This window comes from Oculina patagonica, chromosome 6 (assembly GCF_052425735.1).
Source record: "Oculina patagonica isolate OP01 chromosome 6, crgOcupat, whole genome shotgun sequence".
Taxonomy (NCBI): domain Eukaryota; kingdom Metazoa; phylum Cnidaria; class Anthozoa; order Scleractinia; family Oculinidae; genus Oculina; species Oculina patagonica.
This window is the reverse complement of record NC_135763.1, coordinates 9,750,852-9,770,646: the sequence shown is the minus strand read 5'-3', so window position 1 is coordinate 9,770,646 and position 19,795 is coordinate 9,750,852. Positions and strand designations below refer to the sequence as shown.

At 39.3% G+C, this 19,795-nt stretch overlaps 1 pseudogene across 1 annotated transcript; it reads left to right on the top strand.

Moving 5' to 3' along the window:
• Nucleotides 1–540: 540 nt before the first annotated feature.
• LOC144659019 (uncharacterized) lies at nt 541–19,234 on the top strand (annotated as a pseudogene). The gene is made up of 16 exons (XR_013571837.1): nt 541–2,245; nt 3,961–4,052; nt 4,352–4,412; nt 6,069–6,150; nt 6,763–6,815; nt 7,119–7,791; nt 9,857–9,895; nt 10,037–10,130; nt 11,113–11,192; nt 11,958–12,042; nt 12,648–12,762; nt 13,070–13,210; nt 13,546–13,680; nt 14,712–16,623; nt 17,330–17,365; nt 17,806–19,234. The product of XR_013571837.1 is annotated as an uncharacterized LOC144659019 (transcript).
• The last annotated feature ends 561 nt before the right edge of the window (nt 19,235–19,795 follow it).

Genomic DNA, 19,795 nt, shown 5'->3' with positions numbered 1-19,795 from the left:
CCTTTCCGAGAGCTCGAGACGCACATGAAAGCTTAGGATGCACGACAGAGCGAAAAAAGTCGTTAATACAAAGCTAAGACAAACTATAAGGCCTGTAAGGTAATCCCCGTAATTCGTAAAAATGTTTCATTTCCCATGACCCCTCCCTCTCACCCCTCTCGGTGAAAGTGGGTCGAGTTGGGTGTTCGCGATTATACCGTGTAATCTAATTTTCGGGGACGAAATTTCAAAAGAAATGAGAGTATTGTGATGTTTTGCGTCACGCATTATATAAATTAATAAACATTATTATTAATAAACTACTGTTTTATACCATGCCATAAAAATACAGCCATTCAGGAATACAGGAGCCGTTGTTTTCGCGGTTTCCCCCCTTCCCATAGTGCGTTGCGCTGTTTCTCGCGTTAGTGCGTTTTTCTGGCGGTGTCCCACTCTCGTGGTTCTTGTTTCCCCTTCACTGTTTTCTGTTCCCTCCCTGGGTCGTGTGATCGAGAATCGCTCGGGGATCCATGTACCACTCCGTTGCAAACTAGTATGTATTAAGCAATAGGCCATCATCCAGATTTCTACTTAGGTAAAACTACTGAATTACAGTACTTTGTAAATTTACCACACGTGGATAACCTAAGTATTATGTATTGTTTAATGAATTAGTCAGTTCTGTTGGCGACAAGCAATGTAGACTGAATGTTGAGTAGAAAAGAAATAAAATGTTTGACTCAGTTTACCACTTTATCGGTCGGTTAAAAAAATCAGAAAAAAATAATGTTAGTAAGAATTAAGTAAATAAATAAAGGAATAAATAAATATATAAATAAATAAATAAATAAATAAATAAATAAATAGAAAGATGTTAGATCGATCGATCAATCAACCAATCAAACAATCAATCAATCAATCAATCAATCAATCAATCAATCAATCAATCAAACAATCAATCAATCAATCAATCAATCAATCAATCAATCAATCAAACAATCAATCAATCAATCAATCAATCGAAGCAATGCTTGATTTAATATATCTTCACCATGAGTGCTACTTTCTATCAATCTAAACTTCGAAGATGCCGTTACAAAGTCTTACAAGGGTTGCAAGATGCCAGAGTCACTTTAGATGTTTACTAGGCACCAGAGAAAGGGGATCAGTCGATCAGACAAAGAATTTGATAAAATTGATCCGGTCGGGCGGAAACGATACTACTTATGGGAGTGGTCTAGGGCGCTGAGCAATGATTATTTTGCGCATGCTGGACTCAATAAAATAGACAATTCAGTAAAGCTCCAAATCTACATCTACATCGGTATTTAGCGGCTTTTGTCAGCGAAGGGCCGCTACTTTTGGGTAGATAAAACTAGTACCGTATAAAACGTCGATCAAGCTCAGTTTAATATTAAAATCAATACTTCTGACCTGTTTTCAGTGTTTTGAATAAAAATTCGAAAGAATCAACTTGTTCTTCTACACAGCTACACAGGTAGAACGAGGCGATTTAATTATCAAGACACTCTCTCTCAATGCTTGTCTTTCTCAGTTCAGCTGAGGGTAACACACGATGTTGTAAATCGTTTGAATAAGTTGTTGGGGGTTCTCTTTCATCTTTTTGGAATTGTCTGACATAAAAATGCAATATTCCTCATGATAACTTAAAAATATATATTTTTAAAAACAGAAAGTCAAGTTGCACTCATGTTAAATATTTTTGCACAAGAACAGATCCTCTGTTGTTTTGTAGGGTTCTTACTAACAATGGCGAAATTTTATCGCTCTTCCGGTCACATTTTGACCTGTTTCATGATAGCTGCACTTTTAAATACGTGTTTTCATTTAATTTCATATTAAACATAATATTTATGTGAGATACATTTTGACACGATCCATGAATAAACACGGCTTTTTACGGATTTTCTCCAACTAAAATTGAAAAAAAAAGAAAAGAAAAGAAAAAATGAAAAGAAAAGCCAAAAGCGAGATAGAAAGGAATTGAAGAGGAGAAGACCAGCTCCAGTCGCTCCAGTCCCCCGCTTCCTTGAGAACTTTTGCGCCCGCAGTCTTTTTAGCCATTCTCCTCAAATACATGCGCAATTCGTAAAAAAATTCGCGCGAAAAGACATTGTTTGGAACGAACACAGACTTCAACTTGTGGAAGAAAAATATTGATTTTACATGGCTCTTTAGAGCGATACATCCAGGTGATCTCTTCACAAAATGATAGAAGGTTGTATAGTGGCGAAATTGGTGCTTGGTAAGTTTGAAACTAAGAGTATTTGCGCGATAAGCATGTACGACAAGCGTCGATACACATTCGTCGAATATGCTAACCATTTGTTGACTGGTAAAGTTTACACGTAGATTTCCTACATTTTTCAACGTCTCGTCAATACAAACTTTGAAGAATATTGAGTTTTTTCGACTTTCTTTTGGTGCAAATCGGATGCATTTTGATCGATTTAGTGAGAGAGTCATGATCATTTTGAACAACAGTGCTACTGTTTACAGGATCAACACTTCCAAGTCTTACTTAGGGTGCGTTTCTTTGGGAAAATCCAAAATTGGATCATTGATCTCAGATCACACAGATACTTTGCTCCCAAAGAAACGAAGCATCCGGAAACGGATTTTTTGCCATGACAACCCCATAAACACATTTCACACAGAACATAAAATATCAGCACAAATTTATTTTTCGTCGAATGTATCCTAGCTAAAATAATTTAGGCATACAAAATCTTTTACAAGAACCACACCTCGAAGTAGATCTTCTTTAGTGTTAAGCACAATGTGGCGAGAAAGCATCTGAGAGCGAAGAATGACTGCGAAATGATCAGTGCAAATTTCACTCGTGACAATTTCAAAAGGATACAACTTCCATAGGCACACACTGGCTGTTCTAGAAAACCTGTATCCCGTTTAAAATGATACTACATACCTATCTGAAGCTACCGTTTCCTTTTATCATGAAATATTTTTGTATTTTGATCGAAATAACCGCCTAAAACTTTCCGCATGGCAGTGTTTGCAAAGAGCGAACCTGTATTTTCACAGAAAAGACCGCTGGGCCAAGGTACTTTTTTCGAATCCTTTCCCAAAGAAACGCACGGATCATGAATCCTAAAAATCCGGATTCAGATATGATCTGATGTATCCACTCGAAGTGTGGATTCTTCAGATCATTGATCCAAGATTAATCCATTTTCGGATATAGGTAAAGAAACGCAAAATCCGGTTTTGGATCAAGAATCCGGATTTGGATTTTTCCCAAAGAAACGCATCCTTAGTCTGTATCTCTGAGTTCAATAGAGTTAAACCATCAACCAGCCGATATTTATCACGCCGATATACCGATTTTTAACAAGTACCCATTCTAAAGCTACAGTGAGGGACAAGACACCAGAGAAATCTAGTCGACTCTTTTCTTCATTCTCAAGTGTTCTTAAATGCCCTGTTTTGTGTTGGCTTAGGCCTGGTTCACACTAGCGACATAATGACATAAAGAAAAGATCAGTTATTTCCTTATGTTATTATGCTTATGACATTATGTTCCAACTATGTCGTTATGTTATGTTGTTCACACTGTTGACATAAAACTTCAATGTGGGGTTTTTTGGATTTGCCTGACCTTGCCGTTATTTTGTTATGTCGCAAGTGTGAACCAGGCCTTAGGCTTCTTTAAGGTTAATGTTTTATGATGTAGATTTAGCGGTATGAAATGGTAAGAGCCCAAGACCTCATTTGAAAATCTTAGACTGAGATGTCCATATTTTACAAATCAGATAATGAGAGTTTGTCCATTATTGAAAAGAAATGAACCTAGCTAGGACTCAAGCCAACATGCATGCTACTTCATCTGGAGCCCAATGCACCAACCGTTTTATAAGCCACTGCTCCTGCCACCAGCCTGTTGAGTGGAGTCTCACTAATTTGTAGTTCTGTCTGCTTCCTTTGTTAAAATTAATCAAGGTTATCTGAGAGAGGAAGGGCTATACAGAACATGCTCTGCTTTCCAGGATGAATGTTCTCTTTTCCATGATGACAACAAGGAATTAGACAATGTATGTTGCTGTATCTTTAGGTTAATGTTATTGTACTATCTGGTAGTAATATTGATAAAAAGGATAAAGTTAGCCATTTCCAGAAGAGCTAAAATCGAAATGCATCTAAGAAAACATGACAAGCAAATACATACATGTATGTCCCATTAGACTGCAAGACCCAAGTGCTGTTTTATTTGTTGTTTTATTGCCAGTAAGGAAGATTGAAATTTATACATGATTTTCAAGCTGTTGCTGTTTCATTGGCAGTAATTTCAGGCTTCTTATTCACTAAAAATGTTTTCTTTTTCTTGTTGTAGGTCCTCCTTACAGCTGACCTGAAGACAATCTTGGACGACTATTCCCAATTGAGAGAATCAGGTCTTGTGTAATATTTGTTAATATGAGTCCTAATGATCAGAAGGAAAACAATTTTTTAGAGCCTAGCCTTAGAAAAAAAAAAAAAAAAACACCTTAATATGAAGCTTAACAATTAGTAGCAATTATAATTGGTTAAGATTCCAGCCTTGTACGACCTTGGCAGTTTTTTTTTTTTCGTAAGGTAACAGTTTTCCGTTCTTAATACTTCAAACAGTTAAACCTCCAGTAACAGGCCTCTTCCTAGTTTTGGTCCCAGCTACATACAAACCCTGCATTTATAAATAGGGCGTAATGAAATTTCGGCAAATTTATAATCAAGCTAATGGTGGAAAGTAAAAGGTAAAGTCTGCGTTTGAGTGTAGTTGCCCATCAGGCCGGAGCACATCCTGGTTTCCATAGCATGGAGCAACTAGGAGTATTTACTATTCCCCTAGATGAAAGGCTAGTCCATCACAGGGTTACCCCAAGCAGTTATTTGCCATACCCATTTATACACCTAGGTAGAGAGAGACACAATGAGTCTTGCCCAAAAACACTACGCAGTAAGCTGGCCAGGGGTTGAACCCGGACCCCCAGGGGGGTACTCCAGCTTGTAAATGACGGGGATGATCGAAGGATTTTTTTGGGTTTGAAATTTTCGATTCCAGGATTTTTTGGGGTTGGAAAATTTGGCAAGTATTTTTTGGGTGACTTGATTCAAATAGGGGATTTTTTTTAGGTATTAAGAACAAACTAAAGGGCCTTCAATTGGCGTATTTATAGTATGATGAATAATCAAACTCGAGCGTTTTTGCCCCTCCTGGCAATTTAGGGGATATTTGACAAGGGATTTTTTTCAGGGTTATTTTTGGTCCAGGGATTTTTTTGGGTAATGTCCGAAGACTAAGGGATTTTTTTGGGTCCTGAGTTTTGCTTCCATTCGATCATCCCCATCATTTACAAGCCGGGGTACCCCCCTGGGCCCGAACCGCTTGATCCATAGTCCAGTATACTAACCATTAGGCCATCACACCTCCCATAATGGTGGTCAGTGGTCTCACAAATATGTGAAGTTTTCAGGGACATTATATTGTACTTTTACATTGCCTTGTTTTGCTTGGTCGATTGTTTGGACACCACCTCTCCAACCCAGGGGGGGTACTCCGGCTTGTAAATGACGGGGATGATCGAAGGATTTTTTGGGGGGGTTGAAATTTTCGATTCCGGGATTTTTTTGGGTTGGAAAATTTAGCAAGTATTTTTTCGGGTGACTTGATTTAAATAGGGGATTTTATTGGGTATTAAATTAAACAAACTCAAGTGCCTTGGCGTGGCCTTGGTGTTTTCATGGTATGATGAATAAACAAACACAGGCATTCAATTTTGTATGTTTTCTTTTGTGTTATATATTATTGCCCCTTTTGGCAATTTAGGTGTAATTTGACAAAGGATTTTTTGGGGGTTATTTTTGGTCCAGGGATTTTTTTGGGTAATGTTAGAAGACTTAGGGATTTTTTTGGGTCCTGAGTTTTGCCTCCATTCAATCATCACTGTCATTTACAAGCCGGAGTATCCCCCTGGTCTCTCCTAAATGGGCAGTTTTTCTGGTCCTAAGGGTTTATGTTAAGGAGGTTAGCCTGTACTATGTTTAAACATCATTTTTTTTTGCTTTTTCAGGAAGAGAAAATGGTGTTCCAAGTAGTACCGCTGTTTTAAAATCTCTGTGGAAGGATTTGGATGTTGTGATAGGACAGCTGAAGTAAGTGTTTTGACACAAATGTTGCTACAACTTGGGTGCAAATAAAATTTGCCACTGTAGAAATGAAAGAGATAGAGTAGCATCTTGCTGTCACTCATAGGTCAGTCAAGCCCAGGCCAAATGAGGATGCTCTAAAACTAAATGATGGCCTGAAACTCTAATGCACTCTCATCGACTCTCATGCACTCTCATGGACTTTGAGCGTGTTCAAATTGTTCACGAGAGTCAAAGAGAGTTTTCCTTCATTTGCCCAAGTTGACGATACTCTGCCTGAGAAAATTTGAATTTTCAGAACCTCAGGAATGTTATTTTGGGCTTTCTGGCAAGATTTTGTACTATTACAGAAGCCCTCATCACAACCCTAAAAAGTAAAATTATTTTCAGTGTCCCCCCCCTTACAGACCATATTAAGTCTAATTTTTTTCATGCCCCCCCCTCCCCCCAACCTCATACAAAATGAACAGTCCCTAAGGCATCTGTTCTTTTTGCATGCTTCATAAGCAAGTTTTTATTGATCTGTTTTGTTAGTTATGATATTACTCATAGCCAATTGCACACAAGAACATTTTATAGTTATAGTACAACAGTATTTTTTAAACCTTTTGTTTGCAGATATGCCACCATCCCTTCAAGCACACCAAACACTTCTATGGGAAGTCAGTCCAGTAAGTATTAATATTAAAGACTTTTTTGGGCATTTGGTTGTTTCACAAAATAGAAATAAACACCCTGTCCTGAATAAGCACACTGCCTTGAATAAATGCCCTTCCACGAGGTACCAAAAGTGAATAAGCACTTCAGGTGCAAAATCGAATCATTCATGGTACAGAAAATATTTAATTGCACGCCCGCCGTGTAACTGAATTTAATTGCATGCCTGCCGTGTAGTTAAACATTTTATAACATTATTTTGTTGTTTAATTTTTTGATACAGTAAACTTAATGTACCCTCCTTATTCTCCTAACAGCTCGCACAAGAAGGCTTAACTATGGCCGAACAAGAAGAAGCATGTTGCCAAAAAACCAAGAAAGTATTACAAAGACAGCATCAAGCCCTTCCACTACTCAGCTTTCTGCGAAACCAAGTGGGAGTAACAAAACAGAAAAACTACCACTACCAAGGCTTTCACCTGTTCAATCATCTCCAGATCTGTTACTGCAGTCATCAAGTAAAAACCAAACGAGAGATCTTCAGTCTAAAAGAACTAACAGGTTAACACAGAATCGTGTTCAGCTGACTGCGGACAAGGAGCCTGTGAGTGTGTACAGGACACCCAGCACTGCACAATCTGTTGGGTCTGCTGTGGCCATCTCTAGTCCAGGTGTTAGAGGAGAAAGTCAAGTATCCAGAACCCCAATTGACATTACTTCAACAGATTCTACTGTTGCTAATATCACCAGTGATGAACTGTCTAGAAATACTGACATTGTTGAGGGCATGTTTGATGATGTGGATGATGGAACTGTGTTTAATAATGAAGAGTTCGACCATACAGGAACAGAGAACAAATCACCTCCTGTGATTGTAATAGATGATGAAAGAAGCCAGGAGAAGAGACTGTTAACTGTGGAAGAACATTCTTTGTCTCAATCACAACTCAACCAAAATGAATTACAATTGCGATCACCAAAACGAAAAGGGTATGGTTGTTCTAGCTTTTAAAATATATAATTGAATATACATGTACCTAGGATTATTTTTAAATCAAAAGGCCCAAAAGTGTGAAGGGTGAATAAATCACTATCCAGTGAAAAAGTGTTGATAAAAGAAACTATGCTATATCCACTGGATAGTGATTTAGCTGGTTCTAGTCGTTAAAAGCATAATTAAGCTAATCCAGGACAATTAACGTCGCGCGGACCCTTGCTCATAAAAACATTAGCCAATTCTGGACGGTGCTATCTTGTAAAGCTTTATTCACTACATTTTGAACATTGATTCCTCAAAAATTTAACAAGGATTTTCGGGGATGATGGAATTACCTCATGATTGTCCTTATACTGAGAGATGACCGTTGTCTGTGATGTTACAAGCCCTTAAATGTTTAACTGCAGATAATGCGATTTTGTGTCCAAGTTTTCAGCTAGAACAGCACACCAAATTAAATGATTATATAGCCTAGTGATAAATCATAACCCCTTTTGTGCTATGGCTAGAACGGAATTTTCGATTTCAAAAACTGCTACAAGTTAATGGCTTCTAAGAGAGCAAAAAGTGAAATCTAAACTTTGAAACGTCTATCTTCATAGAAGAAATAAAAATCGGTCTAGTAGAGCACAATAGAGTACATCAAGTTTATGTTCCTCGCGAATCAACTCTTGAAATTCTATATGGCAGAGAAAACTTGGACACAAAATTGCAGGTTTTAAGGTTTCCGAAGACCTTCCGAATCAATGTTTACAGCAACATGTGATATATTCAAAGCTGTGAATCTAATTATGATAATTCTCTATGTTCCAGCGCACGTGGCATAAAGCTGAGAAAATTACTGATTACTGTACAAAAGATAAAAACAGACATTCTCATGAATATTTCGTTTGTGTCGGCCGTCGTCCGGCGTTCGTGCTCTCTACGGTACATACTAATGGTTGCCGGGTCCTGCGCGACCTTAAGTACCGTACAAAGTTTCAGTTTTAGTTTGTAACTTTTGAGTAAGATTTTCTATCCATCCTTTGAACAACTGAGGCCAGGAACACTCACTTATGTCCAGGATTGAACGCAAGTACTGTTTAAGGAGTACTTCATGTTTTACTGTGTTATTTGACATTACTATATTCATATAATAATATGACAGATTTTGGTGTGTTTTTGTGAACTTTTAATAATGAGGACACTTTGTGATGCCTATAATGAAGAATGTGCATCTCATTAATGTTCAATCCTGGACATATCTGAACAATGACAATGCACATAGACTTCCAATCGCCTCACGTCCGGCGGGCCCGGGCCGTGCGGGTCGTCGGGAGTCGTGGGGTCACTGTCTCGCTGGGTCGCGGGTGGGTCAACGGGTGGAGTTTAGCTTTGCGTGCTTGCGCCTGGTTCTCGGACGTTGCGTCCTTGCTCGGGGAACGTAAACGACTCAACTCCGACGAACAATCGAGCGCGGTGCATTTGGTGCATGGCTGTCACGATGATACACATTTATGTTTTTAACCAACGAAAAAAGTTAGAATCGCCACCGGACTTCCAAACACCATTAGATAATCTAAATCCGTTGCTGTTCGAGCAGTCGTCGCCAACATACTAGCTGATCCAGCGGCATGGTTCGACACTTGATCTAATCAGTGGAACGACAACAAACAATGGCGTTGCTCCGCACAGAGGAGTCTCCAGGCCTGTTCGCAGGCTACGTTGGAGCACACACATCTCTTCCAGAGATGCTTGTTTTTGCTGGTGTCACGCAAACTGATACTGGTGGCCTTGACAGCATCTCTCGCTTTCCCCGTAGTTTGACCGCAGTCACGTTTCACTCGCTTCCCGTGATTGACCTTTTGTCCTGGGCTTCTCGTCTACGCTCACGACCCGTTGGGTCGCTAAAAGTCGATTCAGTGAAGTCCTTCGTCCCCCCCAAACAAACGAAGGACTTTATTGAAACTCTACATGCACGCTTCATTTCTATTTTACACATTAAGTATAACTATTCAAGGATAACTGTTAAAAGTTATTCCAGTTTTTAAACAAGGGAGCCAATTTATTTGTTTGCAGAATTCAACCAAAGAAAAGGGCTCCTCAAGTCACCTCAGGGTAAGTTGATTGTATCTTGTCTTAACATATATTTCTAAACTCTTTCTTACTCAATCCTGTCAATACTTAACAGTATGATAGCCTCTCTCTCTCCTGCATTAACTAATAGATGATCTGATGATATTGTTTGTTTTACTGCAGCACTTCAGCAGTCAATGATTCCCCTGTTAAGCCAGTTCCAGAGTCTACGGAAGTTGAAATGGACATCCTGTGTTCATCTGATACTCTTACACCAGTAAGTCTTTTAAAAAAGAAACAAGTTTGAAGAATTTGCTGTTTCAGCTCAGGGTGCAAAGGAAATGAATTCTCCAGCTTGGCGTTCAGGCCCAGGGGGGTACTCCGGCTTGTAAATGACGGGGATGATCGAAGGATTTTTTTGGGTTTGAAATTTTCGATTCCGGGATTTTTTGGGGTTAGAAAATTTGGCAAGTATTTTTTTGGGTGACTTGATTCAAATAGGGGATTTTTTTGTAGGTATTAAGAATGAACTAAAGTGCCTTGGCGTATTTATAGTATGATGAATAATCAAACTCGAGCGTTTTTGCCCCTCCTGGCAATTTAGGGGTAATTTGACAAGGGATTTTTTTCAGGGTTATTTTTGGTCCAGGGATTTTTTTGGGTAATTTCGAAAGACTTAGGGATTTTTTTGGGTCCTGAGTTTTGCCTCCATTCGAGCATCCCCGTCATTTACACGCCGGAGTACCCCCCCCCCCCCCTGGGCGTTCAGGCAAGTTGGAACCATACTGTGCTAGCCCAAAGGCATTTCTCATTGCCTTACTTCATCTGCCAACTTATTTTTTTATTTTTTTTATATTCCTCCCCCCCCCCATACCAAAAAAAAAAAAAAAAAAAAAAAAAAAAAAAAAAAACAAAAAAAAAATAATCCAACCTACAGAACGCTTGAGGTGTATTACTGTAAAAGTCCAAAAATGTTACTTCAACCCATCAGGCAAGTGATGGATAAAATTGACTGGCCTTACAGGAAAAACCACTAGCCCTGGGCTATCGGAAATGATTTATTTTGCACACTGCATCTGTACTTCAAGACATTGTCCTCAATTTTATTCCTTTTTCTTTATTCTTGTTGCCTGTATTTTTGTGAGTTTGCATGGATGAGAAGGGAATTAATACATTGATTAAAAATGGAGATTTAAAAATTTACCTTTGCTGACATAATTTTCTAATTTTGATTGAGTATTTGTTTTGTTCATTTGTAGCAATCCTTCCTGGGTACACTGCTTAGTACTCCTCTGTTGCAAGAGAAACTAGCAGAAAATATCAACAAAGTGGTTGGGAGGTGAGTACCAAGTGTGAAATGCTGAAAGATAAACAGATGTTTTGTTGCAGTAGTAGCTACTTACATAAAATGTAAATTATGTACAAAACAGCCTTTGGCAATTCATGTGTACCTGCTGTAATAACAAGCTCTTACTCATGAAATATTCATTCAGTGATAACATCTCAGCTATATCATGATTAAAGATTAGAGACCTGCAGGGATGTCGCTAAGGGCCGGCTGCCGGCTATTTAACCGGCTGAATGACTTAAATCTGGCTGATTCACATGCAGGCTTGGGTACTTTGGCTGCCGGCCAGAAAGCCAGCTGGACTTGTTGCTGAGCCGGCTTAGTGTTTTCTTAGCTACATCCCTGGACCTGGCATTGCAGACCATGTTCTCATAAAGAAGTGGCCTAAACTTGGGCGAATAAATTTTGCAATCTGTTTCAATGTTATTCAGTTTTAACCACCCACATTCCTCTACTACTCCCTAGTTCCCCCCACCCCACCCCATCACTTATAAGCTGGTCACCCTAGCTGTAGCCGTATGACTTGTTGTAAATAAGGGTTTAAGGGTTTACTCTATACGTCATGTAAGCATATACTCTGAGAAGTCTTTATTGTTTATAGCTATAGGGTTTACTCTATACATCATGTAAGCATATACTCTGAGAAGTCTTTATTGTTTATAGCTATAGGGTTTACTCTATACATCATGTAAGCATATACTCTGAGAAGTCTTTATTGTTTATAGCTATTTGCTAATAGAAAGAGTTATCTTGTAGCACAAGACAGCAGCCTGCTAGTGACGAACCTCCCTCTGACACCATGCAGAGCTTGACAACAACAACAGAGGCAAGCAGCAAGGATGTATTACCAGCTCATCAGATCAGGTAGACAGCTACATCCACTGCTTCTATCTTTGCTATAATACAGGGACTGGGGAGGGAGAGCGGCTTGTAGGGCTATAGCCCTACCACTTTTTTGTTTGGGTTTTTTTAGGGCTCCAGATGACTGGGTAATTTATGAATTTTTTGACTTGAGAGTAAGGGCCTCTTTACATGAGAGCCGGTGGTTTCGTCCCGTGAATTACGTCCCGGGATGATCACTTTTGGTGTTCATCCCGGGATGCCGGACGTGTTGTCCCGCCCGGGTTCATCTCGTCCTTGCCACATTGCATACTCATCCCGAAACTGTTTACACAGCATTCTCATTTCTTCCGGGATGACTTCTCCTGTGCTTAGGACAGGATCGTCCCGGTCATCCCAGATGAATCTGTAATCATGACACAACAAAGACCAACACCGAGAGACTCCCGACGAAAGTCACCGGACACTCTCAGTGGCCCTAACAAAACATGTTTACTGCTTGCATATGCACTTCACGAAGCCCTGCTAGCCCTATCACCTTACATGTAAATGGTCTCCATGGTCCCTGACATATACATGATTCTGTATGACTGCTTTGGCTTAGAGATGTTATTGTTGTGTTATCTTTAGGGTGCTGAAGGTGATATTCCTGTGAAAGAAATCATGGATCTTATGCAGGCAGACCCAGCATTTGATGTGCTTTTCTCATTCTTTGGACTTGGTAAGCATAATGTCTTTTACTCTTCTTTCTTCATGGAGGTGTAGTGGAAGCACTTGGACTCCGGAGTGAGTTATTCAGGTTAAACAAAATGGGTGCTGGGGCACTTCGAAGCCGGGCTTGGGGGGGAGGTGGTAGGGAAAGGGGGGCAGTCACTGCTAGTCACTAAATGGTAATTGAAAATCCCTTTCAGGGGAGATAAAAAGCTTCAGCCTGGTAATGAAATCGGAGGCTTGTAGACAGGCTCAAACATTTCTTTCTTATACCTTATGGTCATCTTACAAAGAAGTGTAACTTGTTAATTCAACAGATGCTTTAGATGCTTTGCCATCAGCAGCAAATCCTGCACCAGGCTCAAATACATGTACAGTGTTGGCAGAGCCTTCTGCTGGATCAAGTCAGCTTGACAAACCTACTTCTTGTCTGTCTTCCTCTGGTGCTAATCTTCCAGGTATAGTATTAGCTTGAAAAAGTTCCATAAGTGCTTATTAAACTTTTTAAGGACTCATTTAAAAACAAAGGTTTTTTTAAACAACATAACCGCCCAACCTCGAATAAGCACCCACCCTCCACCCCCTTCAAAAAAAATTGAAGAGACAGATCTTGTTTGTTTTTGTGATCACTTAGTACCATAGGTCTGCAACATGTGCAAACATTTAAGCCTGTAGCCCTCTGCACTCATTGCATGCCTATAATGCCAATAAATAATTTGTCTAGCTGTTTAATTTTTTAGCGGTGACTGTCAATATGTTAGCCCTGGATGATTAACATTTTTTTTTTAAGCAGATGCTCTTGAGGCTCCATCATTACCTGAGGAATGTCAACCTGATTCTGGAAAAGAGATCACTACCATGTCAACAATATCAGACCAGCAGGTGGAAACGCCATGTTCTTCATCTGCCTCTGATTTGCACTTGTCAGGTTCGTGTAGTTTTCTTGTTTGGTGTAAAGTATCTGTTATGCTTGTTTCACAATGGAACACAAATATTTATGTTGAAACGGGCAAATACCTATAGATAACAGGGTACAGTTTCACGTTAAAGTACATGTATTGTTCAGCTTTGAATTCGGTGGCACACTAGCGTTTCACTCGCATTTTTTTTTTTTTTTTTTTTTTTTTTTTTTTTTTTTTTTTTTTACAAAAAAAAAAATAAACCAAAACTATTTGCAGACGTGAATAATCGGAACCACCTTGCACAGTAGGAAGAACAGAACCATGTGAAATAACTTACCAATAGCTTTTATTTGAATAGTCACTCACTTCAGCTTCATCCACAGAGTTAAAAGCTATAACCACTTTGAACAGAATAATAAACAAACCCACATGGAAATATTGTTCAATAAATTTTATTTGAATGGTTTAACACTAGGGTTTTATTCACAGAGTTAAGAACCATCTTGCACAGCATAAAACAGCATTTGCTACATGAAAGTACTGCTCAATTGCTTTAAAACTACATCCACTAAGACAGTAGTTACAATCGCATTGCATGGCTTACGCTTGGACACAAGCAAAGTGTTAACACTGCCCAACTAGGAGTATTTGTCAAAGAGGGGTTTGCTACCAGTAAAGGGGTTCGGATGAGCCACTATGTGGAGATGCCACTGTAAATTCCTATATATTATTTTATTTATTTATTTTTTCCCAGTAAAATTAACCGCCCTGTAGTATTTGACAAAATTGTGTAGGAAACTTGGACCGATTCATTGTGAGAATGTTTTAAAATGGGAATATCTGGAAGGATCTATACAGGTTTTGTTAAGTCCATATTTGGTGTAAAGCCATACAAAGAGATTTTATTTGGTGAACTTGGTGTCTTATCCAAGATCTTACAGACTGTATTTAAAGGTTATATCTAGAGGTTAAATTGAATTCCTTTTCTCCTAATGTAGAACATTGCATACATATAATACTGGTCCAATCTGATGCAAGACTCTTATCTTTTTCTCAGCTACCAGTATTGTGACTGACGCCTTGCTTTTACTGGCTGGAAGCCCTCAGAAGATCCCCCCTCAAGTGCAGGCACAGCTTGATCACTCTGCAAGTGTGCTTAGCTCAGGGAAGCGGAAGGCTGTAACGCCACCAAAGAAGACACACTCTGTCCAAGGACGCTTAAATATCAGTGAGAAACGACCCACTGTAGATACTTTGTCCAGTCAGGCAAGTCTTGTTACATCATCGTTTCCATATGTGCGAGCACTTGATTTTAATTTAGACAAGGGACCAGAGCCAGTTAAGAGAGGCAAGAAGAGAGGCAGTAAGACCAAGGCAGGGACCAAGCAGAAAACAATGACAGATGGACATAGCAAAGCACCATTAACCAAGAAAGGAGCAAGAAGCAACAGAAGACATTTGGAAGCCAGTAAATCACCATCATTGTCATCTTCACCGAGTGCTGTTGCTGGTTACAGAAATGTACAAGCTATATCACCCTCAGTTGTTGCAACAAACATTTACGCAGGTATCAGTCAACCAATTCCCAGCTGTAGCAGTGTATTCAATGGATTAACTAACCAGATTTCCTCAACTGTGGTCCCAAGTGCTTGCTCCAACACTTCACCTTACCATATGATCAACTATGGCACTTTACCCACTGGTTTACCTGTCAGTAAAAGTAGCCCAGCCATTAGACTGTCCCCATCATCTGGTAACCTGGTTACACCTTCTCCTGGCCCTGTGCCATCAACAGTCTCTTATTCCAACCCAGGGTCAGGTCCTACCAGTTCACTTGTCACGTATGACAACTCAATTAGTGGTCCTGCCAATTTCACCAGTGCAGTTACAAGTCACTCCTCGCCACCTGTCAATCACACCAGTCTGCGGAGCAGTCCTGTCTTGGTCAATAGCAACAACTTGTCCACTTATCTGACCCCTTCGACTGTCAATATCACTACTTGTGGTACAGCTCCATTACCTTTCATTTCTGGCAACACAAGTTCTGTTGCCACCTCTGCTCCTGTTAATCTCACCACCCAACATGCACCCAGTGCCCCTTCAACTGTCAGTTTTATAAACACAGTCATATGCCCAACCTCTGCTTCAACTGTCAATCTTGTCAATATGACCAATAGTCACCCTGCATTACCTGCCAGCTTTGGTGTTTCAAGTGTATCATCGTTACATCAAGTTGTCAACACTGTGACTTCAGCGCCTTTAACAGAACTTACTCCAGCTGTTATATCTGGTCATTTCACAGACTCCTCAGTGGTCACTTCAACCACTAGCATTAATAATTCACTCACTAGTCAAGAACAGAATACTGGTGAATCAAATGGATCAGGAACCTCTTCAACTAATGAAGGTGTCATGCAGCCAGCTGTGGGCCACTTCTCCCTTCAAGCTTCCAATCTGTTACAGTCATTAGCACTACAGCATGCAAGCACAGAGAAGAATGAACCACAAAATATAGCTTCTGGTCCAGATGTATCCCAGCTTAGGAAAGAAAGTGCTCAAGGTTTCCAGAAAACAGTAGCTAGCTCAACTTCAGAGTCAGGGCATGGACATCAACCTTTAAAGGAAAAATCTACATCTAAAAAGAACATGAATTTATCTCAAGAAAACACAACAATTTCAAGTGAAAAACATAAGGATGACATTTCTGTGGTTTGCGAATGTCTCACAGTGCTGATCCATTGCAGAAGGGCTTGAGGGACACTGTAGAGGCTGTAAGAAATTTGCCGAATTCCCTGGAAAACAAGAATGGCAGTACTTCTACTTTGACAATAATGAATCAGGGATGTAGGGAGCTGATGAAGGAAAATTCTACAATTTCTTTACAGTCAGGAACCAGTAGTGAAAGGGAAGGACAAGGGTCATCAAAGCCACAAGGGAAGAGGCGAAGGGATTCACTGCAAAAAGAGAAGGTAAATATTTGTTTTCCGGCCCAGACAGTGTTACAACGTCGTTAAAGTTGTTTCATTATTGTAGCAACTTAATGACCCAAGCTAATGCAATGTATAGCCAGGATCTTTCTTGAATGCTCTAATTACTATGCATGTGTATAGTAGTATGTCGTTATCCCTTTCTCAATCTAAAACTTATACATGTATAACAGAAGCAGTTACTTCCCTCACACACAAAAAAACACATAATTATGCGTATCAGGACCTGATGTTTTAAAAAAGGTAAAATGTTGCACATGAGCAGTTGGTTTTGGTCTGCATGACCATTAACTTTCCATGTGAACTTCACGCCATCTTTTTTGAGCCAGTCGAACAGCTTGGCAAATATGAAACCAAAATCAGCATAGAGTTTCTTGTACATGTACAAGCCACTGAAACATTTTTGTAGTTGTTGAGTGTTGTACAGTTATTCTTTATCCACTATGTTGATAGAGCAGTCACAATAGTTTATACTAAAAGGGGTTCTGCATTTACTGAGCTCTGTAATTAGTTATAAATTGGCCAAACAGAACAAAGCACACTCCTTTTTAACCAATCAGGAGCTAACCCTAAAGCAATTGTGACCTCACTTTTGTTCAGTTTCTCATGTTTGGGGTTAGTCAAGGTGAATAACACTGATTAGATTGGGATTCACATTGGCCAGATATTAATAAGAACTTTTTTCTAGGAAAAGAAGACAAAATCATCATCTCGACCTTCCAAGGTTTGTTATGTTTAAATTGAAGTGTAGTATGAAATCAAAGTCTTAATTTCTGTCAAAAACTATCTGGACCTATGTAACGACAGCATGCTAAGGAGCACAAAGATAGTTCTTACAGGGATCGCCGAGGAGGGGGGGCTGGTAGGGCTATAGCCCTACAATTTTTTTTGCTTGGGTTGTTTATTTAGGGCTCCAGATGACGTACGAACTTTACCACTTGAAAGTAACAAAATGCGTCTACACTTGCATATGCACTTCATAAAGTCCTACTAGCCCTACCTTCTTAAAATGGTCGCTGCCGTGCCTGCCTTAAAAAGTGCTCGTACAACTATCTAAAAATCAAATTTATTATCAAGATCAAAAATTTGATATTAAAATTTATATAATTAATTTGCCTATCGAAAACGTTATTAACTTGATTTGGTTTGGTTTTTATTTTTCAGAGATCCAAGACCAAGGCAGACAGCATCAATTTCCCTTCAGATTTAAATGTTGATGAATTTTTATCAAAGCTTCATTATGAAGCCTAGTAGATTTATTTAATTCAGATGTTAGATTTATTACAAATTGATATTTTTACAACAAATTATGTATAAACAGAGAAGATATATTTTTATTGCATCATTTTAATATTAAAATAATTTAATATATTATTTAAACATGTATGAAAAAAAAATAAGATGATCTAAGTCCATTTTTGGCGAAGATCTTTTTAAAGCAGTTGTTGAGTTGATAAAATATGTTTATAAGAAGTACATTAAAAACCCACATAAAAAAAACCGTTTTTCGGCGACAGGCTGAAATGGTCTTTATCTACGTGTATATATGAGGTGGGTCTTTTAAATATGGTCCTTATGTGGCCAAATTTAAGCCTGAAGGATCTTAACCCGCAGTTTTTTAAAACGTGGGTTTTTACTGTATTTTAGCTATTTATAGCTTGTGCTCCGTGAAGTTCAGAATTGCGCTAGTTTGAAAGAATTTGAATTGATTGAAGTCCAGTCGAGGAAATCACTTCGAAGCATTGCTTCAGACCATGTGGAGACAGCTGATGACATATTACACACGTTAGATTGCTTGCGGTTAGCTCTTATAATGGGGTTGGGATTTCTATCCAAAAAAAAATCACGGATCTGGCAGCTGGTCGTCGGTGGCATAGTGGGGATGAATCCCGCTTGGTAAACCGACGACCCGGGTTCGATTCTTGGTGTCAACTTTTTTTTAACTTAAAAAAAAGGTTAGGTGTGATGTTTACTTCATGTATGAAAAACAAGAAATCTCTCATGGTCGAAGCAATGCTTGGTAATGCTTTCCTCCAGTCGAGCCCATTTGACCGCGTGGCACTGGTAATTGCTTCAAGCGAAAAGAAATAAGCAGAAATCGCTAATGGTAAAATGGTAGTTAAAGTGTCGTTTATATTTTCCTTAGCAAAGGAGATGTTTTTTAATTGTTACGTTCTGCTGTACCCGAGGGGACTCCCCTATAAAAATGAATGGCGTGCTTGCCGTGCCTTAAAGGGGGAATATTTGTCAATTGGTACCGCTTTGGAAGCTAAAACCTAAAATGATGGCCATTGATATTGTTCCGAGAAATTGTCTGTGACAGTTAGTTTGTTGGCTTAGAACTGGTACCTCTTGGGGGAGGGTGGGGAAATTAATTTGAGCTACGCCCACAAAAAGACATTCTGGTTCCTTCTAGGGGTTCTTTCAAATTATCCGACGAGCATCACCGTCATTTTTTTTATTAGGGGAGTCCCCCCCGGGGGGAGGGCTGCTGTTCCTACTTGGTTTATTGACACACGTTCCAGTTTGCCAGTTTTACATGTAAAATCGTTTTTAAAAGTCGTTTTAAAATATAAAGAAATAAAAACTTATTTCAACAGTTTTTTGTAAACATGATTTAATAATTCTTAGCTGTTATAGTCCCTTGTTCGCAATTGTAATTATCCGTCCTGTTTGTCATATGTTTATTATGGATTTTTACCTTTTCACCAGAAAACCTAGGAACTTCTAAGAAATTACCGTATTTTCTCGATTAAACGCCGGACCCCGATTAAACGCCGCCTCGTATAAACGCCGGGTCAAAATTGCTTATTTTTAAATAAACGTCGGGGGCGTTTGTTCGAGGTCCCGGCGTTTAATTGAGGTCAAGCAAACAAGTAAATATATTCTCTTGAATGGCACTGCTTTGTCATACTAGTGCGGTATGCTGCTTTGAAAATTTCCATAAACGTTCAAAGGAAAAGTCCGGCGTAACATAGCTTGGACGAACACTTTACAACAAAATAAAACCTAGCAGTGGTCGCGTCCCTGTCTTCATGACTGACGCATTTCTTTTCGGTGTTAGTGCTCACAGTCGCGGATATCCCGAGGATCCCTCCAGCATTTGTTTACAAGTTGGAGGTCGTTTAAAAACCAGGAGGACGTTGGCGAAATT